This window comes from Microcebus murinus, chromosome 22 (genome assembly GCF_040939455.1).
Source record: "Microcebus murinus isolate Inina chromosome 22, M.murinus_Inina_mat1.0, whole genome shotgun sequence".
In the NCBI taxonomy this organism is placed as follows: Eukaryota; Metazoa; Chordata; class Mammalia; order Primates; family Cheirogaleidae; genus Microcebus; species Microcebus murinus.
The window spans coordinates 8,735,822-8,760,018 of NC_134125.1; the positions used below are offsets into that span (position 1 = coordinate 8,735,822).

At 50.6% G+C, this 24,197-nt stretch overlaps 1 protein-coding gene across 3 annotated transcripts in view; it reads left to right on the top strand.

The window, feature by feature from the left end:
* The first annotated feature begins 3,342 nt into the window (after positions 1–3,342).
* The window catches only part of RPH3A (rabphilin 3A), a 91,291-nt gene continuing 70,436 nt past the window's right edge, over positions 3,343–24,197 (top strand). Inside the window, exons 1-2 of one of the 3 annotated variants that reach the window (XM_075996586.1) lie at positions 3,343–3,857; positions 3,978–4,097. The gene's annotated coding sequence lies outside the window, so the exon portion shown is untranslated. The remainder of the gene's footprint in view (positions 3,858–3,977; positions 4,098–24,197) is intronic. The other 2 variants (XM_075996587.1, XM_075996588.1) reach the window with 2 other exon arrangements.

Here is a 24,197-nt window from a genome sequence, read left to right on the forward strand (position 1 = left end):
TGGGGATGTGGACGTCTTTGGGGGCCATTATTCTGCCTACCTCCCTTGCTGAGTGAAATGAGAGCATTCTTCCTTTCTGGGCTATCTCAGTACCCATCTTCTTGGGAGATGTTATAGAAGAGCACAGTGGACCTCGAGTGAACTGTTTGGATTCACACCCCGCCCTCCCCCTCCTCCCAGGGGGGTTATCTTGGGCAGGTCACCTGATCTCCCCATGTCTAATTTCCTCATCTCTAAAATGTATAAATAATGTAACACGACCTCATTGCACTGCCGTAAGTCATGAGTAGTGCTGGGGCGATTAAGTACGGCACCTGGTAACTATTAATAATAATCACCAAAAAAAAAAAAAATAGGAGAGATGACTGTAATTAGAAACGCCATGTAGCATCACGATTATAAACTCAGAGGGTCTTGGTTCAAATCTCACCACTTATGAGTGAAACGGCCTCAGGCTAGTTGCTTTAGGCATCTGAGCCTGTTTCCTCATTTGTAAAATGGAAATCAAACCAGTGCCATCCTAACACAGGAATTTCGTGAGGATGAAATAATATGATGCACACGAACCACCCAGACCAGAGTGGGTAGCTTTTGTTGTGATAGTCATCACCACCACCATCGTTTCTCATCCTCTTTGGGAGTAGGGAAAGGTATTGATGGGATACCTCTGGCCTTAACAGAACAAGGGCAGGACAAGACAGCTTGCTGAATCCAGGTCCCCGGGAAATCTCTTTGCAGTGCCCCATCTTTGAATGTGGCCTCAGCGAGCACCAGAGCCTGCCTGGGCTCAGCCTGCAAGAGCCTGGATTGGAGGCGTCTTCCTGCTGCAGTGCCACAAGGCCGCTGGAGCTGACTGCAGCAGCTGGGTCTCTGAATGAAGAGCCCTCCAGGAGCACTCAGGGCAGGAGAGGGGTTTGGGGATGGTGACCAGGGAGGTGGGCAGGGTTGGGCAGGGTCCCCTGAGGAGACAGAGCTAGTTCCTAGATGGCGTGGTCACCAGGGAGGGTGCAGAGCTCTGGTTTCAACCATATTATTATTTTTTAATTCTGCTGCAAAGCCCATGTTTAAATGAAGGCTTGGGCAGATGCCCAGTATGCAAAACAGTTAAAAGCACAACTGTTCTAGTTCAAACCAGAGGGTGTGTATGTGGGGGGAGGGGGCAATTCAGGCCTCCCTTTCATTTCCACAGGGGTCTCTAAGGGGCCTGGTTTAAGAAAAAAAATCTCAAGGTTGTAAAAACACAGGCTTTGGAGTCAGACAGACCTGAGGTTTGCATCCCTGCCTCGGCTTCTCCCTGACTGTGGGAGCTTGGAGGCTTAAGCTTCCTTTGTCCCAGCCTGGCTTAGTCTTCTCATCTGAAAATGGGGCGATAATAGCACCTACCTCATTTAGTTGTAAAGTCTGAAGTCAGTAGCTGTAAAGTGCTTAGCACAGTGCCCAACACATGGTAGGTGCCTGGGCATTCAGCAGCTGATAGCTGTCTTCCTCCCCTAAGGCAGAGCAGAATTCATGATATGCCCATCCAAATACATGCCTATGGCCAGGGCAGCTGTGGGGGGGTGGTGGTGTAGAAATTCCTGAGACTGTAGGCCTGGAAACTACTTGTGTTCTGATTCCACCACCAACATCCGAGTGACTTTTGTACCTCCCTGGGCTTCTTGAGTCACTCTTCCAGTGTTTACTGAAGGCTTACTCTGCGCCAAGGGCTGTTTTAGGTGCTAGAACACAGGCCCTGGCATGGGAAGGGCTCGCATTCCATACTCAACTCCGCTAGCTCCTAGCGCTTTGACTGTGGGCAAGTCACTTCCCCTCCCTGGTCCTCACTTTCTCCCTCTGCAAAGTGAGGGAACTGAATGTATGTCACAGAGTCTTTCCAGAAAATATTCAATGAGATCTTGCCAAAAAATCATAGAATGCATTTGAACTTGACTTTGAGATAGAGAAGCATTCTGGAGCATGGTCTTTAGAATCACACAAGCCTGGGTTTGAATACTGTGTCTGCAGTTTACTGTGTAGCCTTGAGCAAGGGACTTAATTTCTTGAGTATCAGTTTCTTCCTCTGGATAGTGGGGACAATGAGTGTACCCTCAAAGAGTCACAATGAGGACTCAAGGAGAGGACACATATAAAGTTCCTAGTAAAATGGCTGACACAGAGTAAGTTCTCAAAACCTACCATTATTGCCACCACAACCATCACCATTGTCATTATCAACACCAGCACTATAATCATCACTATCATTACCATCAAGATGACGATGGTGACCACTACCGCCGCCACCACCACCATCCTCATCATCACCACCTATAAAATGAAGCCCTGGTTGGTCTCTATGATCCTGACATGTTAAGTCATGGCTCTCATGGGGAGAATTAAGTGACAAATGTAGTAGCTCACCCTGGGCCATCTGGGTGGGAAAGTTTTGACGAGGGTCCTCAGTAGAGAAGGTTCTCTTTTGCTTTGGAGGGAGGCTCTAAGCGGATCTTGGTCTGTCTGAGAGTTCCTCACCGTTCCCCAACATAAGCCCTTTGCCATGGTTAGCAGTAATAGGACCCTTGCAATCTGGAACACTGGGAGTGGGAGGAATCCATTCCTCTTTGTGTATTTCCGCCTTTAATGACTTTATTTCCTTGCCCATGTAGTGATTTCACTGCAGAAAGCCAGTCTGGGTCTTTGGGGCATGGGTGTTTGGCCAAGGCTCAATTGCCTGATTTAGACCTTCAAAATGTCCCTCCATCCCATTCAGACCACATGCTGAAGGGTGAGATTGGCTGTGCATTCCTTTACCCCTCTGCCAAAACATTCACATTTCAGGACAGGTTACAGATGATGGAATCGTAGCAGCCCACAACTTGGGGGTACTTATGGTTTCTCTTTAACCTCTTGCTTTCTACCTTTAGGAGAATAAGGTAGTCATATCCCCTTTTTTACAGATAGGACTTGTAAACATTAAATGACTTTTCCAAGGTTGTTTGGGGGCTGTATCTGGTTTCCAGAAGTTTTTCAAGTGCTTATTCAATGAATCCATCCTGTCCCTTAGAAATTTCCAAGCCTAATCTTCCTTCTCTGGATTCTAAGGAACCCCAGGTACAGGTCAGAAATCTTCAGCCATGTGGGTGATCACAGGTTAGAAAGGCTGGAGGGGGGGACCACTTGGAGACCCCCACACTGGGGTCAAATTTCTTCTGAGCAGGGAGGAGCAGTGAAGTTCTGCTTGTGGGGGACAGGTGCAGAGAAGTTACAAGCTCGTTTGCTCTGAGAGTGAGCGACAATATTAGAACAAATGTGTAGTGGGTACGCTGTCACTGACTTGGCTGTGTGATGTCGAGAAGTCTCGTCCCCCACCCCTCTGGACTCCCTTCTCTGCTCTAACCATCCAATTACTTAACTTCTCTGCCTGGGAGTTCGCTTCCCGCCCGGCCCCTCCTCCGCCGCATTTTAGCGCTGTCCGCGGTGCTGACCGCCAGTCCCCTGATTGCCGTTTCCACCAGCCTGCCTCCCACCTTTGTTTCTCTCTCCAGGCGCCGCACACATAAATCACGGGTGGGAGGCAGGATTGCTTCCTCCCCCCACACTGGGAAGCGGCTGCCCCTCTCCCCTGCTCACTCGGGGTTTTGCAGTAGTGGTGGCAGCCGCGGCAGGATCCAGCACTGGGGAAGCAATTGATTCGTCTACTGCCAGCATCCTGGAGTTGCCTGCGCGTGGACTGGAGAGAAGGGGGAGGGAGAGAGAGAGAGAGAGAGGCACTCACAGAGCGAAAACCTTCATCCATGTGGAGGACAGCCTGAGGGAGCTGCTGTCTTTGCCTTGTCCACCGACTCACTGACTGGTCTGAGTTTTCTCCTCTTCTGGCAGTGGTATTTCTTTTTGTCTTGGTCCTGCATGATTTAGGGGTAGTGTGTATGTGTGTGTGCATGCTCGCATTTTGATTTTATTTTGGGAAGAGTAGGAGAGTCAAATGAACAATTTTATTTCAGGCACCTCCGCTGAGCTTTCAAACCAAGTCATTGAGACTTAGCATCTTCCTACCGGCAGGGAAGGGAGGAGTTGGCAAGAATTTGGCTCACCCGTTCCCCCTGCAATCCTCCAGTGTCGCGGTAAGTGACATTCTTCCTGGTTGTGCAAATGGGCTAGGGTATTGAAATCCCAAGGGTGATGTGTGTGCACGAACTGGTGGGGTAAAGGGTGGTGGGGAGGGGAGGGGTGTGGAGGAATGGCCACGTTTATTTGCCCACATTCTGCAATATTGATTGCCTGAGCGGCACCCCAAAACCAAATGAGGTTTCGGCTCTGCACTGGAGAGGGGGTAAAATGTGGTCATGTTTCAGGCAATGCGATCAAGATTGTGGCTTCTGCCCAATTTACCCTTTCCCTTGCAGCAGAAGCTGTTGAAAGTAGCCAGCAGTTCTCTGAGTGCATTAACCCTTCGTGGGGCTGGCCAGTCTGGGAGGGAGGGTCTCTGGGTATTGTGATTTAGCAGGTGAGCACCTTGACCCTGCTAAATGGGGTGGGTCACCTGAGGCTGGAGGGTTAACCCTTGCCTGGGCAGACGAGGTTTGCCAAAGAGAGAACTTAGATCGTACCATCTTCCAGGGAGAGCTGAGTAATTTAATTGTGGTGTTTTTTGCAAGCTTGGCTGTTCTGGCTTTCCTGAGATGGGAGGACTGGGAGCCACTGAAGGGCCACATTTTGCTTGGAATGAGTGATCAGGCCAGCGAGAAGGGAGCAGCCAGCTGCCTGCTCAGCAGATGATGTTTTATTTTCACAGGTGGTGTAACCTGTAAGTGATTGTCTGAGGCGTGCATCCTGGCACTAGCTTGGGGGACCCTATCCTTGAGCCCACTTCGGAGTAAGGAAGGAGGGGAACAGGGCTTGTTCAGATTCTGGGGAAGGGTTCTAGGTTCCAGCTTCAGATCTCTTCCAGGGCAGATTATTCCCCTGCACTAGTTTCTTTTTCTGAGATCCGGATGGGGTATGGCTGCACCAACCTGTTAGTGAGTGGGAAGTGGAGGTATCTTGAAACTGAATCCAAAAGCTCACATTTAATTTTAAAATGCCTTTGCTGCTAATCTGCAACCCATCAAAAGGGGATTTCTCTTTTCTTTCTGCTTTAATTACATCTACCTTTCTGGAAATGAACGTCCTTATTTTTAGCATCTTTGCTATTATCTCAGAGGCCGCTTCAGACTTCTGCATCCCCAAGGATTTCCTCTTCAGGCTCTTGCTCTTGGAGGTGGGAGGAATAAAACATCAGTCCCAGAGACCGGCAAGCCTGGAATATAAGCAGGGTCTACTCACTCATTTTCTCTGGCTCCAAAGCCGAGTGAAGACACTGGAACCCCCAGGCATGCACCTGCTCAGGAAGGACATATGGTGCAGAGGGGAAGGGTAGCTCAGTGGTTAGCACCAAAGATTTGATCCTCAAAAATCCCTGGCTTCCCTTGCTGGGTGACCTTGAGGAAGAAGTTGCCTTAGTTTCCTCCCTGGGAACTTTCAGGGTGAATGATGAATGTGAGGAAATTGGGTTCAGATAAGGAGCCACAGATCTGGCCATGGGTGATATTTCAAATATTGCTATTTGGCACTAACCGATCAGAATGGCTGGGGCCCTGGAGTTGGGGGGATCTTAACATTCTGCGGTACTGAGTGTTAACCCTTTAATTGCTGGATTATGGGGAGATTTGGGGGGAACCTGGGGGTTTTCAAGGGAGCCATGGGAGCCTCAGGGCAGCATCACCACCCAGCACAAGAATATCTTCATATTTTATCTACTAGTTCAGCCGTGCGGTGCACGCCAGCCCAGCTGAGGTAGCTAGGACTGGTTTTCCAGATGTGGACGCCTCCCAAACGTCTCCCTGCTGCCTTACTTCCTTAGGAGTGGCCAAGATCCAAGAGGCTGCCCTCCCTCCTCCCCCCGTCACATTTGAAATGGTGCATTGTGGTGCAACAGGGAGAGGGAGACAGGAGCTTCTGGAAGGAGACTTGGACTTGGATCAGGAGACCTGGGTTCTAGCCCCAGCTCTGTCTCCCTTTCCTGGGCCTGTTTCACCATCTGTGCATTGAGGCAGTCTCCCTGGGCGAGCCCAAGGCCCCTTCCAGTTCTGAGGTTCTGTGACTACGTGACGTGTGTGTGTGTGTGTGTGTGTGTGTGTGTGTGTGTGTGTGTGTGTGTGACAGTGAGCAAGCGAGCCCACTCTTCCAGGAGGTTTAGCACCGTGTTTGAGAATGTATCATGTGTGTTGGGACGCCCTGTTTGGGGTGAATTGAGATGGGGGAGCCTCTTGTGAGAACTTTGCCAGGTTTCTAGAATCCACTGGAAAGGGGTCTGCCTTATTACGGCCACAGATGCACAGACATGCAGATTTTGCAGCCCCTGAAGGCCCCATAGAGACTCTTCCCAGGAGTGGCAGCCAGGACACCTTTGAGAATCTCCACTCTGAAAAGATGCCTATACACACAAACGCACATCAGGGCCTTCTTGGACCCTCCCTAATGCTCCTCTGAGCACCCCAAGTTCAGAACCTCTGATCTAGTCTAACCCCTTTCGGGGGCGGGGAAGCCCAGAGAGGGAAAGCAACTTACCCGAGGCCACATAGCAAGTCATGGCAGCAACATACAAATGCACCATCATAAAGACCAAGACATCGCCCCCCACTCCCCATCCCCAGCCTGGGGTGCAGAGGGAGGACGTTCAGCCGTGCCCCCTCCCGCCCTTGCTGGGAATCAGAAAGCCAAGCCGTGGAGACAAACAGGGACATTTCCTTTCTCACTGGCAGGAGGGAGGCAGTGGCCAGAGAGTCTGCAATTCCAAAAGGGGGGCCCGGGACATCAGCCCCCCCCAGCCTGCTCTGCCTCTGTCCTTCTCACTGCTCCACGCGCCAACTGCCTGCCCTGTCTGGGGCTGTGCGTGCGGCCGGGGTGGCTGCTCCGGGGCTTTATCGGTAGGATGCGGTATAGCCCTTCACTTAACTCTTTCTCTTTCTGTGTGTGGGTCCCGCAGACTTCGTGCCTTGCTAATAAAAACCACCATGACATATGGACCTGTCTCCTGCTCTTTATACCCTTCCAGGGGGGGCTGGTTGGAAATGCAGATAAGTCAGGAGTTGATGTGAAAGCGATGAGAAGAAAACAGCATGGTTTATTTCTGTTAAGAGCTGTGGCTGTAACCTGGGATAAAAATAATTCCGGGACCAAGCAGTGGTGGGCTGGAGCTGGTGAGTTTGAATTATTCAGCTGCCGCCCAGGATGGAGAGCCTCGATGTGCTGAGAGAGGGAAGCAGGCCCTGCAGAAGGAGCCCCCTCTTTGCCGGGACCTGCCCCTGTCTGTCCCCTTAACCAGCCCCGGGCTGCAGTGGGGGCAGCCAGACCCAAGTGATAATTCTGACTCCAATGCTTCCTTGCTGTGTGGCTTCAGGCAAGGCCTTTAACCTCTCTGAGCCTCCATTTGTTAAACGAGGTGTATTAGGGGGGCACGATGTAGTGGTTACGCACGTGGGCTCTAGAAATAGATGTCCTGGACTTGGATCCCAGTTCTAGCACTTTCTAGTTGTGTCACTTCACTCCTCTGAACCTCAATTTCCCCATCAAGGAAACGGGGACACTAATGCAATTGTGAGAATTTTAAGAGTTAATGCTTGCGAGGTGCTTAGTACTGAGCCTGGCCTGGGGTAACTGTTCGAGGAACGTGAGCGATGGGGGTGACGATGGTGATGGTAGCAGCTAAATCACCCCTGGCTCGAACAAGAGAAGGGTGAGGCAGAGGAAGGTGAAGTCCTTGGGCCGGTTGTGTAGCTGTGTGGCCCAGGAGAGAGAGGACAAGGCTTTACTGTGGTCCTTGTGCAGTCTCTGCAGGACCCTGGACCTCAGTTATTTCATCTGTGAAATGGGCATAATGACTCCCCTTCCCTCAGGCTTGTGAGGCTCCTAGCAGCTAATGGGGCAGTCATGAGCGTGCTGGGCAGGTCCCGGCAGAGAATTCTGGGAGGAGAGGCCCTACTGACTTCTCTAGTCTTTTGTTCCTCCAAATCCCTGGGAGGCTTTTGCTGAATCATTCCAGCCTGTGAGCTCTGAGCCGTGTATTTTCTCTAGGAAACATGAGCTTCCCCTCCCTTCCCTGGGAAGTGGTTTCCCTGCCACAGAGCCCCTTTGTAGGGGTCCTAAAGTCCTGCAAGGTGACCTCCTTAAGGACCGAGGCTGTGCTGCCTCTGTTTTGAGTGTACCGGCCAGTACACAGCAGGTGCTCAGCAATGACTTACTGAATCAACAAACGAATGAATGAATGAATGAATGAATGAATGAATGAATGAATGAACACAGTCCCAGTGGATTGGCTGGGGAGCACGTCAGTTTGGGCAGGTGCGTTTGGCCTGTGGTTCAGCCAGAGGCCTGCATGCAGTAGGTGCTCAATTAGTGTCTGTTGATCATGATGAGTCATTGGTGAGGGTTAGGAAGGACTCGGCTCTCGTCTCGGATCTGTTCCAGGCAGAGGACAGGCCCCCCTCATGTCGGAGCATTCACTCCCATGCATTCACGCGCCCCACATTTGATGAGCACCTGCATTGTTCCTGGTGCCACGGTGGGCGTTGGGAATAGAATGGCGACAAAGACACACCCCTTTGGGGACTTACATAAAGTAGGTGGCTACCTACAAAATGTGATCTTTTGGGGGAGGGTGGTACAAAGAGGGCTCCGTAGTCCCCCTAAAACACACAGTTACCTGAAATCCCATCACCAAAGTTTCCTTCTTTGTCTTAGGCTTTGCTCTTGATTACAGGGCAGATGCTTCGGGGGTGGGTTAATGCATCCAGCCTTATTAATCATTTACACTTTAATGAGAAGTTGTAAGATTCTTTCCTAAGAATGAGGCAGGCTTGGCTTTCTGGAGCGGGGAGTGGGGTTTGCATATGCCAGGTTCGCAGGTAAAAGGAGTGGGGTGCAGGGAAAGACAGGCGTTGCCCGATTCCCATTGTGTCCAGGGTAAAAAGCTCTCTATGCCCAAAGGACTCAGATTAGCCTGAATCGGGCGGTTCCTCTAGCTCAGAGGTTCTCATAGTGTGGTCCCCCCACCTCCTGTCGTATTAGCGCCACCAGGGAACTTGGTAGAAAGGCAAACCCTCGGGGTCCACCCAGACTTCCTGCACCAGAAATCTGGTGCAAGGACCTCACTTTTTTTTTGGAAATGTGAAACACTTTCACAGGCATTCATTATAACAGTTCTAGGTGTGTTGTAAGTCTGGGATTTTTTTGCTATGGCGCCTCCATCCTCCCCCAAGGGGCTGAGCAGGGCAAGACCAGACTCAGAGCACTTCCTTTCTGCTCCTGAATCCCACAGGAGCATGAGCTGGATCGAGCAGGGTGTCCCAATTCCCTGCTAACGTCAGACAACTCCAGGGGCTTGTCTCTTTCTAGGCAGAACTTTGGGCCTTAGCTTCCCAGGTGGCTCAGTGGCAGGGCAACAAGAATCAGCTGGCCAGACCTTTGGGGTTTGAGGGGACAAAGCTGGCTCTTCTTAGCACCACTCTGCCCCCCCCCCATTCGGGCAGGAGCAGCAGGGGAGGCGACAGGGCTGAGGCACCAGGCTGCTGAATGCAATGTCACCGTGGTTTCCTCGAAGTAATTGTCTTGCTGTCATTAGTTTTAATGATATAATGCATGCTTAAATCTCATTGTAATGGAGCCCTGTCAGACCCTGGCTTACTAATCCAGCCAGTGAGCAAAATAACATGCCACAGGAAGCGGGGCTTTTTTTTTTTTGCCAACCCCCTGCAATTAATCAACAAGAGGAAACTCATTTGACAGCACCATAATGCTGTTTGGTTTGTGAAGGATTTATTTAGAAAGCTAAGGGGGGGGGGGCGGGATATCTCTTCTCATCTCTCAATATAATCTGAGTGAGTTCATTCAGCTGCCGTCTCTTTCACTCTTTCTCCTCTTGCTTTCTTTCCTTTGCTTCCCCCTCTTTAATGCACCTACACAATGACAAGCGGCAACTTGTGAATGGGAGCAGCTTGGGGCAGAGAACAGATTATGTAAGCAGGTTTTGGTGCCAGCTTCGGTGGCGGGGCAGCCTGCCGGGGCCGTGCAGAAGAGAGATGGTTCCTCCGAGTTCGTGGGGAGGCTTTTCATGCAAGATGCTGCCAAAAAGCATCTGTGTGGTCTGTTCCGTTCCAGATCCTTCCCCCTGCCTCCTTTCCTCTTTCTCTCCCCACCTGCCTGGTGTTTTTTCCCTCCGTCACTGTGGTGTTAAGTTTCTAAGTCTCTGGTGCTCTTCCTTCTTTTCCCTGCCTGAACCCTGTCGCCTCTTGTCTCCCCTTCCTTCCCTCCCCTATGTGTCTCCCCTGCCCCCGGCCTCTCCCCTTTCCTTTGCTCTCCCTCTCTGTCTTCCTCCTCTCCTGACTCCTCCGCCTTTCCTCTTTCCAGCTTTAAGACGCACAGAAATGACTTGTGCAGAAAATGCATTTGCGAGTTCCCTGAGAGCCCATGTGGTGAGGCCTCCCAGTGGGGCCACCGACCGTCCCTGTTTGCTGGAACTGAAGGGGTTCCTGGGATGCAGGCATGGGACCTGCTCAAGGCAGTGGCCCAGCAGGGAGAGGGGCCTTGGCTGCACCCAGGGGCCAGTGGGTTGCGAGGCAAGACCAGGAGCATGTGCTAAGCAAAGGGCCTTCCAGAGAGATCTGCGAATGCTCTTCCCACGCTGGCTGGAAACGCCGGCCCCCTCTCCCCGGAAGGAAAGGTAGCAGCTCTGAGTTTTTTTTTTCTCCCATGAGTGGTGGTTGGGTGAATCTATCAGCTTGAAGCAGGATATTGTAACTTGGCGAAGGCAGTGAAGCCCCTGGAAGTGGCGATCTGGGGTGTCTGCACAAGTCTTTCTCCCGAAGGTCTGGAGATGGGGCTGGTGGGAAAGGCCGTTGGACATGATGGGACGTTTGAGCTTCTGGCTTCTGCAGCTTCCTCAGGGATTATTAGAGACCTACCTGCTGTTCCCGGAGCTGGCTAGACCAGTCTGGAAGGGGTTGGTAGCACAGGGAATGGAATGCACCGAAGGGCAAAAGCAGGACAAGACAGCCTTCCAGGGCAGGGTCCAGGGCCCTGGCTGGGAGCAAGGGGACTCAGCTCAGATGGATCATGCCCCAAACTCACCTTTCAGATGGGACCCGATGCTGATTCTGTAGATTTGATTTTTTCCCTTGGAAGGGTCTGGCTGGGGCAGCCTTGGCCATTATCTGCAGAGGGGTCTGGGCATGCATCCTCTTCTGAACAATTGACAAGTGCTTCAGGGAAAATCCCAAGGGAAAAATAAATGGTGCACACACGTCTTGGTGACCAGGAGGGGGACTTGCTCTTGATTATAATGCGAGAGGAACTGGTGTCACCAGCAACCTCTCAGTTATCCACGGAGGATTCTTGCAGATTAGCAAGGGGTATGGGGTATGGGGCTTAGAGTTGAGTTGTTATTCTTTTTCATTTCCTGGTACACAACCATCATTTCTTTTGTTTGTATATGTACCTTTAAAACATGTATTTTTTGTTTATAGATTTCACAGTTTCTCACTTCTTTTCCACTCAACACTAAGTTTTTTGAGATCCATCCACGTTGCAAAGTTTCCATCTAATCCCTTGCTTTTAATTGTTGCTGTACTCCAAGGCATGGATCCTCCATTTTTTATCCATTTTCTTAAATTATATTAGTTTCCCTCCAGTAACCCAGTGCAATTTCCGAGATCTTGCCTGGCACTGGCCGCCTGGGATTCTTTCAGGCCACGGAGACTCATTTTAACAGAGACGTAATAGTCATCCGGGAGGCGCAGGTAGACGCTCCACTGTGTCGCATTTGATTATTTGCTCGATAAACGTTGTGTGTCCACTCATGACGGCAGATGCCATGAGCGTGCAGACGGGGGCAGAAGGGCCAAGTCACCGGGGTCTGCGGCCGGGTGGACCTGGGTTTTCATTCTGACTCTGCTACCCACTGGCTGTGTGGCCTTTGCCAAAGTGAGTTTGCCTCTCTGAGCCTCCATCTCTTCGTCTGTAAAATGGGGACAATGATAGTATTCATTGCACAGTGTTGAGCATGAAATAAGATGATGCATGGTGCATACTTCGTGGAATAGGATTTTTTTTAGCAGGACCCTGGGATGGGGGGCGGTTGGGTAGATAGATGTTTATATCCCCCTCCCATATTCTGCTGAATCGACCCTCTGTGTTGTGTGTGTGTGCTTGTGAGTGTGTGTATGTGGGTGGTACGTGAGAAAGTGATGAGTGTGTGTATTTCGGGGGATGTGATGTGACCGTGTGTGTGCAACGTGTGTGTATTTGGGGGGATGTGACCACGTGTGAGTGCATGTGTGTTCAGGTGTGGTTCCCTGGCCGAGGCCACGACATTGCCCACCCTGTTGGGTCGTTCTCCCGCCTCTACGTGGAGAACCCCCGCTCCCACCCGGGGTCAGCCACACACACGCCACACGGCCTCTGTCCACTCCCCGGGGCCTGAGTTTCCAACTGTCGCACTGACGTTGCCTCTGGGAATAGACTGGTGGGAGCAGAAAGGCTCCTCTTGGTCTCAAACATGCTCCGAGGGTAAAATGCTACAGAGGCTGGAAGTGGGAGTCCTCAAGTGGCCAGAGAGGCCCCTTAAGGCCCCCCAAGGCCCTGCGATTGAGAAGACTCCAGAGCTGACAAGCGTCTCTCTGGTTGTCATGGCAGCAGGTCTGGGATGGGAGCCCAGTGGGCCACCACGGGGCAGCCCCAGATTTCTGCAGCAGGGTGGTCTCTGGTGCCCTGGGGGGCTCCCCACCTGCTTCCAGCATTCCATCACCCTCTTGCCAGAAAGAGAACTGAGCTGAGAGCCCATCCATTTGGGTTCAAGCCCCAGCTGAGCTACTTTGTTGTATCTTAGCGCTGCAGTTTCGGTCCAGGGAGACAATGAACTGGGGCCCACGGCCCTGCACTGCGTCACACAAGCGATCTCCTTTGATCCCCACAAAGCCTCGGGAAGGAGACAGTATTATCACCCCCATTTTGCAGACAAGGACACTGAGGCTACAGAAGACAGGGAGACTCCCACTCCCCAGATGCGTACTGCTAGCAAAGGGCAGATCCAGGGACTCCAATCCAGATCTTTCTGACATCAAGTCAAATATTGAATTTTTATAGCAAAAAAAAAATAAACCTCTCGGGGGCTCTTTCTTCTGCTCTATAAAATGGAATAACCATCAATCACTACTTTACTTACTATTTGGGATTTTTGTGAAGATAAAGCAACTTAGAAGTGTCGTTTTTTAAAAAATATATAAATCTCTGCAGAAGTCGATTCTCTAGTCTCCAGCTCCTTCTAGCTTGGATCCAAAACATGAACAGGGTTCCAATAGAGGACGGCTAGCGCTGGCCAGCAGGAGGCGGTGTGCAAGTCCTTGGAAGCACAGCTGCGGTCTCCAAGCCACCTGGCTTGCGATTCCAGCTGTGGGGTTTGCCAGCCTGTGACCCTGGCCAACTCGCGCGGCCTCTCTGGCCTCGGTTCACTCGCCTGTACAATGAGAACAATAATAGCACCTCTCTGAGGATGACATGAGTTAACATACATACGAAGCACTTGGAATGGGGCTCAGTCCACGGCAAACTATATAAACATTAGGTGTTTATTATTGTATAGGACTTCAATTTTTTTAAAAAAAATTACTTCCAGATTCAAGTGCTTCACGATATAGTGCTTCACAATGACACCCTCCTGGGTTGAAGTTCCAGTTCTGCTGCCCTGTGACCTTGAGTAACTCACTAAGTCCCCCTGATCCCGGTTTCCTCATCTGGAAAATGAGGATAACAATTAATACCTGTTTTATTGGGTTGAGTGCAGAATATAAAAGTCAGTACATAGTCTTTGCTTGGAGCAGAGCCTGGCATATAGTAGGTGCTCAATAAATACTAGTCAGTGTGATTTCGGTGAGGATGATGCAATCTCAGGGCTCAATGTTCTAGAATGTTCTCGAAAGGGTCCTGCTAATCCTTTTCACTCTGTTCCCACCCCCCCCTCCTTGAGATCTTTCCTCCATTGTCACCTTTCTCAGGGAGGCCTTTTCTGTCCTGCTTATTTAAAACTGCACCTCCCTCTGCAGAACTCCACCTCTTCCTTCTCTGTACTCCTCCCTAGAGCTTGGCACTGTGTGCACACTACCTGCTTTAAGTATTTATTTTGTTCATTGCCTATTCCACCCCCCACCCCACCCAGAATGCCATCACACCCAGAACAGGATAATTTGACTGTTTTATTAACCACTATGTCCCTAGTACACTGTATCCCATAGGGTCTGGCATGCAGTAGGTGCTTAATAAATATTTGTTGGATAAATGAACACTAACAGTGTCAACCTAACGATCCTTGCTCTTGTTCGAAAGCTCCCCCCCTCCCCTCTCGACCACTCTAACTAGTCTAATGGGTCATTAAACAGCAACAGCATCAAAGGGGAAAAAAAAGTCCCCACGCCTGGGAAGGGATGAGAGAGGGGCAGGGAAGATGTGGAGCCACCAGGGACTGGGGCGATGGGGCAGCAAGCGAAGGTCTTTTACAAAAGCAGCTCTGCAGCCGGATCTTTTTAACCTGGTTAATCACGTTAAACCTCTGTCAATATCAGCATTGCCTCCGCCCTGGCCGCGCAGCAGGTGGAACGGCGGACATTCAATATTTAAGAAGACCTGCATTGCGGGCTGAGGGTTTGGGCTGCTCGCTGGTGCAGGAACAAGCGGCCGATGTTTGGGTGCAGTCTCTTAAGTGGTGGATGATTTTTTAAAAGGAAAGAAACAAAAGAAGGAAAAGCCAAAAAAAAAAAAAAAAAAAAAAAAGAAAGCCCTCATCCTCTCCTGGCTTTCCCCAGTTTCTGGTAGAGATTGAAAAACACACCCCAGAATTTTATCTGTGATTCAGGATGGGACAGTGTTGCCAGCAAAAGGAAAACTGTGAGCCAGGAAAGTTGGGCTCCCGGGTTCCATTTTCCACTGTTGTATGAAGCGGTGTCTCTCAGATCGCGCTGCACGGACCTGCAGTAGCAGTGAGGCCTGGAACTTACTAGAAACCTGTGTCCCAGGAAGCTCAGGGGCGCGGGAGCAGGCATTGACTCGTGCTTTGCACGAGTGCTTCCCGGTGATTCCGATGCTCTCTGGAGTTCTCGACACGCCAGCATGAAAGGCAGGTGGCTCTCATCGCTGGCTGCCTATTGTAATCACCTGGGCGAGTTTTGAAACGTATGGATGCTGGGACTCACCCTGATGGCTGCTTCTTCCTTGGCTTGGGTGGGGGGGTCCTGGCATTGACATTTTAAAACGGCACCACCCCCCTTCCTCCAGGTGAGTCTTTGTTTCCTACCTGCGTGACTTTGGTGAGTTACCTCGCTTCTCGGGTCCTCAATTTTGACATCTGTAAAATGGACCCGAAAGTCCCATCTTGTGCGACTTTCAAAGAAATGATGTTGCTAAAGACGGCTGCTGTTGTGAAATCTTTGGGGGGCGGGGCGTGTTGTGCCAACAGGGGAACTCGGAAGGGCTTCCTGGCATGTGCTGTTCTCAACCATTTCCCCCTGGTTGCTTGATCTGCCTCCTGTCGTCTTGGGGAGCCAGGGCCACAAGAACCCTCACCATGCAAGAATTTGAAAAGAGCACTCGAGACTCCTCAGCGTGGAGACGACTGTCCCTGGGAGGGGGAAGGTTGATAGAAAGTGCTCAAGGCAGAAATGTCCCCAGGCCCCTCAGTGAGCAAGAACCGAGTGAGGCCGCAAGAAGTCTCCCTGGGGACACTTCCCTTTCCTTTCTTCATGTTTCGGACCAAAAATTCAGAGACAACTCTGCAAAGCCTCACCTCTTCTTTAAGAAGGCAGTGGCCTTCACGTTTTCCTTCCTCTCCTCTAGAGAGAGCTGGAAGTCAGGGCTGAGGGGACTCAGTCCTCACTTGTCCCGAGCTTTGAAAGGTGGAAATCTTCCTGTACCCCCAACTGCAGCCCCCCATCAGTGACCCGTTTTCTTGGAGAAGCCAAGCCGGCAGCCACCCCTAGCTCAGCCCAGCTCGCTGCAAACCTTCCACCTCTGAGCACGTTCTGCAGGCGCTAGAGATTGAAAGCACGCGTGTAAACCGTCTGCTGCTCGGCCTTGCTCACTGTCCCATCAGATCCAGAAAGGCTTGTGCTAGATGACGCCCTGGGAGTTTCCTGTCCCTGGTAACCCCCCCACACACACCAAGCCAACATGCTCACTCTTGGCGGATTCCCTTCCTCCTCTTGGCCTACTCCTGCCCCCGTAAAGGTGGCGGCAGAGGAAGGGGCTCAAAATGCACCTTCAGTTTCTTGTGGGAGAAACTTTGGGAGAAGGTGGCCGAGAAGTGAGCCCTAAAAGGACAGTACGTCGTATGTCCCGGGTGCTTTTCTTATCCAGTCAGATAATTGTTGCATCAATTATCTCATTACCTGCCCCTCCACCACACTCCGAAAAATAAAATAGAAAATGGCCCAAACTACTAAGCATCCGTCTAGCTTAACATTCCTCGTTGTAAGAGGGAAAGTGAAAAGCTAGGAAAGCTTTCTGATTATTCTAGCACTCACTTTATATAGATTTGTATATTGTACAATACATATTATGTATGTAATACAGTGTATTTTATGCTATTTTTGTCTATAATACATATCTATTATGTATATATGTACACATACATGTACGTGTACATGCAAACATAGAAGGAATCTATTCTTGTTATTTGTGATAGTTAATTCTACAAAGTTGCCACGAACGCTGAATTAGTAAATGCTGAGCCACGTTGCTCCTAGGGAGCGTGCAGGGTTAGGTTCCTGCAAGCCTCGGGTTCCAACATCTTCTCCAAATGATCAATACGTAATCTTTTTTTTTTTTTTTTTAATGTGTGTTTCTGTTTAAAGACATCTCATTTAATAGGCGCTGTTGATTCATTAACATTGAACTTGTGGCCAAGAGCACCGTAACTCATGCCCGAACAAAGGGTGTCCGACACGTTATTTTCTCTGCAAGGTACACGTCACATCCTGCCTGCCTGTAGGGACGTGTCCTTCAGCACTGAGCTTGGGGGCCGTTTTTGGACAAAAAAAAACGTGGCATTAAATAGCCCCGGAAAAGGAGACTCGATTACGGGGTGAGCGCTGAGACGAGAAGGCAGAGTGTCGCCGCTCTGCTTGTCTTCAGCGGGGGGCATCCGGGACTCAGACTCTGCACGCCGCTCTGTGCACGTCTGTGAGTGACCACGAAAGTTTCACAAGTGTGGACTTTTGGGGTTACAAATCGATTTTGGTGAATCAGCGTACACATCTCCCCCCGTGCAAAACAAAGGCTTTACTTGCCCGAGTGAGCGGCTTTGATAAGAAGAGAAAGTAGGTAAGCTGCAGGTGTAGTTTGATGTAATGTCCCTTCAGGAGGTCATAAGTCAGTGGCTGCATGGGGATTTAACTGGAGAGGTTGCAGGTAGCGTGTGCGTGTGTGTGTGTGGGGGGGGGGGAGACAGAGACTGGTGTGTGGGTACCTCTACGTAGAACCTCACACCTGGGCTTAGAATACATGCTCTGCCATTCGTTTAGCGGGTGACTTTGGGCTAACACCCAGCCTCTCCATGCCTCAGTTTCCTGGTATAAAACGAGGTTAATGATTGAGTTGAGAATTAATTGAGGCTAACACTGCGCTGAGTACTAACAGGTGCAAAGCACGTAGCACTGCGATTGAAATGGAAGAATGCTCTGTATTTATTAGGGGTTCAGTGAACACAAAAATGGAGGAGGAAGAGACAGAGGGAGATGATTTAGGGTCAGACATTCAGGCTTTGACTTCCAGCCTTACTACTAACTTGACTGTGACTCAATCTTGGGGAAAAGCAATTAACCTTCATAAACCTCAGTTTTCCTATCTTTACAATGGACTCAGTGGTGTCTCTTTGCAAACCTTAAAGGAGCCAACATATATATAAATTAGTGTAGTCCCTGGCACACAGTAGGTGATAAATACCATCATAGCTGTATCCAGCACCCTTAATATCCTGGAGATGATGACCAGGGTAACTTCACTCTCTTTATTTAACCACGTGCTGGGCACTGTTCTAAGCACTTTACAAGTGTTAACTCTTTAACCCTTTAACATCCCTATTAGATAGATACTGTTATCATCTGTATTTTTCACGGGGGGGGGGTGGGGAGCAAAGCACAGAGAGGTTAAGTAACTGTGCTATGATCACACAGCTAGAAAGAGGCAGAGCTGGGATTTGAACCCTGACAGCTCAGCACCTCTCAGCCTCTGCACTACTTTTGCCTCCCATGAGGCACCACACCTGCACCCCCCCAACACACACAAACACACACATACACACCCCACCTTCATTTCCGCCCACAACGCCTGCCTGCCTGGGTGATCGGGAACACCAAGGGCTTTGCAAATTGCAGAATTCGTCGTCTACCTCGCTTGCTATTTTGACGGCTGTTTCCATGGGGGCAGAGAGCCAGGGAGGGGAACATTGAGGTTCCTCGTGTCCTCCAGCCAGCACTGGCCAGGGGCTCATTTCTGCTGCTTTCCCCCCACCTGGCGCCTGGGAGGGCGAGGGGAACGGACGGAGGCAGGTGTTCAAGATCTATTATTCATGGGGACTAAGAGAAGCTTCTCGTGTTTTTCTGATGTGGTCTCGGACTCCGTGCAATCCACACCCCGGGGAAGCGGCTGCAGCTGAGCCGTGTGAGGCAGCAAATGTGCTCCCCGTGGCCGCGGGAGGCGCGGGGCTGAGACGCTATTTGGGGAGGTGGGTTCTGGAAGAACACCTGGGCGACACGGAGGGAGGGTTCGCCTGTGCCAGGGGACCAGAAGCTCACTCTCTGTCACTTTTCACTCCAACCTCAGATAACCCCACGGGGGAGGTGCTGCTCCAGCCCCCGATTTGCAGCCGAGGGAAGGAGGCTGTGAGCAGCGAAGCGCTCTGCCCAGGCTCCAGGCTCACTGCCCTTCGTGGCAGATGCGTCCCCAAGTCTGCGCTGTGGGCGAAAATGAGGGTGGCGTGTGTGCGTGTGCGTGTGGGGTGCAGGGTGGCGGGCGTGGGGCACGGGATGGGGCGTTACACAGGAGTGGGGCGTGTGTACGTGACGGGGTGTCGCATGCGTGCGAGGGAGGGGTGGGGGTGGCGGGGTGTGGTCAGCGGTGTGCCCGTGTTTGTTGTGGCAAGCAGAGCCCTTCTCCGGGTCCGAGCTGCCCCTGCTTCGCCAGGGTGAAGTGGAAATGTGCATTTTCCAGGGCAGGGAGAATCGTGGGTGACCTGAGCTCTCTGTCTTGTAACAGAAACTGGCTCTGTCTGCTTGATAAGAGGCGCAGACCACGTCAGGGAGTTAGTGTGAGGAGTTTTGACCATATGGGGGAGGGAAGAGTCTGTGAACTTGGGCTGTTCTTTTCCAAATGCAGAAGGGAGCAGTTTCAGAAAAGCGCATTCATTACCCTCTTGACAATAGCCCCAACAAGTGGTTTTGCTGCATGTGCTTGATTACCTCCAGTGACTGGGAACTCATTACCTAACAAAGTAGCATGCCCTCATTTTGATGGCTCTCATGGTCAGAAGGCTGTCTCTTATCTTTAACCAGCTTCTCCCTTACTGTACCTGTTACCCACTGGTGCCGGGTCTGGCCAGGTGGCCCCTGTTATAGGAGTGGTTATCCAAAGCGGTGGTGAAACAGTGCTGGCAGCAAAGGGAGACATAGCTGGGTTTGTAACCTGAGTGGCTCCCCCATTCCTGTCTGGTGATCTTGGGCAAGTTAATTCGCCCACCTGAGTCTCAGAAATGGGAATAAGTTCAGCGCCCACCTCACAGGACGGTGGTGTAGACGGAATGAGGTTGCAGGTGGAAACTGCCCACCCGAAGGCTGGTGCTGTTCACTGCTGTGCTGTCCCTCCTCTGCGGGGCTGTGGAATGCGGACTGCAAGGGCAGGGAGAGAACTGGCCAAGAGTGCGGGCTCTGGGGCCACACCACCGCCACTCCAAATGTGGCTGTGCGATGACATCGGGAAGCCATTGCCATCTCTAGGCCTAGAGGGCCGGGAGGGAACAGTAAGCGGGCGCAGGAGAGAGGGGGCTGTATGGAGAGTCCTTCTGACAAGAGCTGCGACCTTCAGCAGAGCCACAGCCAACCCACGGTGGCCAGGGGGCGACCCAACGCGCAGACAGCCCGGCCTCTCTCTCCCTCCTCCCCCCGGGCTTCTGCTGGTCCTCCCGTGGGACAAACCCAGCTAGAAGGTGCTCCCCACGGCCCCGCCTCCCAAGGCACAGACCAGGGTGGAGGCAGAGCGACCTGGAGGAGTGAAGAGAAAGTAGGCAGCAAAGCCATTTCATTATTCAGTTGAATCACACGACGCTGTCACTATGCAACTATTTTTCTACAATAAAAATAGCAAATATTAATATGTTTAGCCCAACAGATGATGGAGCAGGGTAGTCAGGAGGCTCGTTCATACCAGACCCAGATTTGAGTGCTTGGACGTTCCACCTGCTACCATGTGACCTTGTCAAGCACGGGCCTCGGTTTCCCTGTCTGTAACAGAGAACTCTCCCGGGGGAATAGTGTCCCCCATCTGTAATCTACAAAAATGCCCCTCGCTGAGAGGACCAGGAATGCTGCTATTTTCTAAAGGGAAAAATGCTCCATCCCTGGGGCAGGGGAGGGGCGGAATGCCACCTGTGGTCTCCCGTGGCACGATGAGCTTTCGGGCTGCAGATCGGTCAGCTCCAGCTGAGCTCTCATCAGAATGAATTCCACTGCAGCCCGGGCCTGAGTGGCAGCCTGGGGCCATTAAGCTAAATGACTTGTTTTAATATGGAGACCTGTCGAATCACGTTTTCCTGTTTGGGGAAACAGGAAAACGTGCGTGCGCATGCGTGAGCACAACAGTCGGTCCCGAGCTTTTGCTCTCTGCTTGCTCCCACGATGTGGCTTGGGGCAGAGGGTAAGGACGCACAGAAGCAAGTTTCTGCTTTATCAAGGAACCGGGTAATTGGCGGGGAGTGCTCAAGACTGTTCTGTGAACAGCGTCTGGGGTTTAGGTTTATAGGCTCGGGGCTCAGAGGGACTCCATACCCCAGGGAAGAAGGAAAAGTTTGGGGTTCCCTTATCCAGCAGGAGACAGTCTCCCCAGGAAGATCAATTCTGGGTGCTCTGCCCTGCCACTAGGGGGAGTCAGGTACCACATCTATGTCTGCAGACTCATTTCAAACTCGTACCCTGTTGTGATTTATTAGCTGTGTGTCTTTGGGCAGATGACTTTACTCCTCTGGGCTTCAGTTTCCCAATCTGTAAAACTGGGTAATGAAAGATCCTGTTTTCTAGGATCGGTATGCAGATCGAATGAGATGTTGCATGTGAAACATCTAGTGCAGTTCCTGGCCCGGAGTAAGCACAGGTGGAATGGGTTAGGTTGTGCTGCGATAATGATTCCTACAGTTTGACGTTTGTTTCTCGTGCTACCTGGAGATGCTGAGTTAGCAGCGGGTGTCTGCTCCAAATGGTCCTCACTCAGGGACCCGGACTGAGGGAGGCCCCATGTTCATACATCCAGGATTGTCAGGGCAGGAAAAGGGAAGTACACACTGGCTTTAAAGTTTCCACTTGGAAATCTTCATTGGCCAAAATAGTCCATTTGGCCACTTCTAGCTTCCTCGGGGAGAGAGAAGGGCAATCCTCCCACACAGCAGGGGGGCCAAAAATATTTAGCCATCAACACCAAAGACAACCAAAGCACTTGACAAATGACCCTTCCTTTAGAATTATTATATATCATTATGATCAGTGTCTTGGTATTGTTGTACTGTTATTTCCATCATCCATGACTATTATCCTCCACGTACTTACTCTGGTTTCAAAAACCGGAAACTGGGCTCCCATCTCTTAAGAAAACGTAACTGGGATGATTATTATTAACTATAATAATTATTCATAATAATAAATTAAAGATAGCTTCCACTTGGCAAGAGAGTGTTTTGTGTCAGGTTCTGGTCTAAGGACTTCACAGATATTATCTCATTTAATCCTTACAGTTCCATTTTGAGATGGGTCCTATTTTTGTCCCCACTCTACAGATGAGGAAACTGAGGTGTGGGAAGGAGAGGAAACTTGCCCAAGGTGACCTGACTCATAAACAGCAGAATGGGCATGGACCTCAAGCCCATGCCCGTAGTCAGCTTGCTGAACTGTCTGCTAAGAGTGTGGGATCTTAGCCTCTGGATCTCCATGTGGAAGTTGGGGTTGTCTGAGTGGAGACACTATGCCCTATTATTGTTGACCCACAGGATCAGGGGTTCATCTTTGGCCCCCCACTTTCCTTTCCCTCCCAGTTTCCCCTTCCTCCCTGTCTTTTCCATACACCCAGGCTCCTCCCCCGTGAATCTTTCCATCCCCTAAACATTTTCATGCTCATTGCAGCCTCTGAGCCTTTGTTCACTCACTTCCCCCAATCCATTCCTCCCTCCTTTATGCCTCTCACACCCCAGCTCAGCCTTCAAGGTCCAGCCCGACATTTCCCTTCTCTGGGAAGACTCCTTCACCCCTACCCCATGCAGAACCAATCCCAGAATCTGCCCGCTCCCATGGCATTTTGCACATTAACAAAATCTAAACCTTTTTAGCAACACTTACACCCCCCTACACACACACACACACAGCCTTTTTAGAAGAGGGAAGAAATTAGTCTTTGTTTTTAATTAATGCCAGCTCTCTCATCCTGACTTTTAATACCGCCACCTCATTTGTCTTATTAAGTACTTAGTTTTGCTTTTAATTAGTGTTGTTTATTGTCACTGAATTTTAATTGCCAGTGCAGGGTTTCAGCGGGCCTTGGTGAGGATGCCTTAGAAACATTTCCTGTCCTCCGTGGATGGAGCTTGGGTGGAGGCTCCGCCCAAGCTCCATGATGGGGGAGGGAGAGGTTCCAGGGATAGCTGAAGGTTGGTATATTTTTCTCCAGTCCTCAGCCAACTCTGGTTGCCTTTGGAATCCCTGTTTGCTCCAAGGCAGCTTGGTCTCACTCTAAAGACATACAGAGAGAACTCGGGGGGCTACCATAGCAGAAATTCTATTCAAATTTGGCTTCTCAAATTTCAGAGGAACCAAAAAAAGGGGGTAAGTACATATTGGCTCATGGTAGCTAAAAAGGCTGTGATCGATTCAGGCATGGCTGGATCCAGCATTCCAACAGCATCATCAGGACTTACTCTCTATCTTCTAGCTCTGCATTCATTCTTTGGCCGGCTTTTCCCAGGTGGTAGCAAAAGTGATTAACAGCAGCTACAGATTTCTGTTGCACCAGCTTAACAAGCCCGATAGAAAAAGAATGCTTTTTTCCCCACAGAGTTCCAGCAAAAGTCATAGGGCAGGCCTTCATTGGCCCAGATTGGGTCATGTGCCTATCCTAGAACCAATCACAGCATCCTAAGGGATGTAATACACTGATTGGCCAGGCATTGGTCATTGGCCTGCCTGTAGGGACCAGGTTGGGTGAACCCCACCTGAGCCACACAAACTGATACCAAGAGAGGGATGGTTTCCCGAAGGAAACTTGGGGTACTGTTATCCACCTCTAAAAGCTATCCAGATAAATGCTGGACAGGCAAAAACAACAGGTGTCTACTCCATAAATCCACTGTGGTATCTCACTTAGGCCTAAACAAACAATAGGATTTAGACCTTTGTTTCCCTCCTGAGCCCTATCCTCAAATAACATTAACAGTGCCCTCCCTGACTGATACTTGGAGAACATTTTAGATTTACAAGATCCCTTCATGTGTTTTAACTCATCTTCTCTTCCCCAGCAACCCTGCAAGGTGGTATGACAAGGATAGGAATTTTTATGCTCCCATTTTATAGATGCAAAACATGTGAGAGTCAGACAGAGAATGAAGAGGGAGCTAGTAGTGGATCCCAGGAATCCAGGTCTGAGCCAGCAATTGTTCCACCACAATAGGCTGATTTAGCGGTCAGTTTTTACTGCATAACAAGCCACTCCACAAATTAGCGGCTTAGAACAACAGCCATTTATCTATGCCATAATTCTTCAGGTTGGCAGTTGGGTTAAGTTCAGCCAGGTGGTTCTTCTGGTCGAGGTCAGACTTGGATGATCTTGGCTGGGCTTGTTCATGTGTCTGTGGTCGACTTACATGTTGGCTGGGACTGGCTGTTTTATGATGGGAC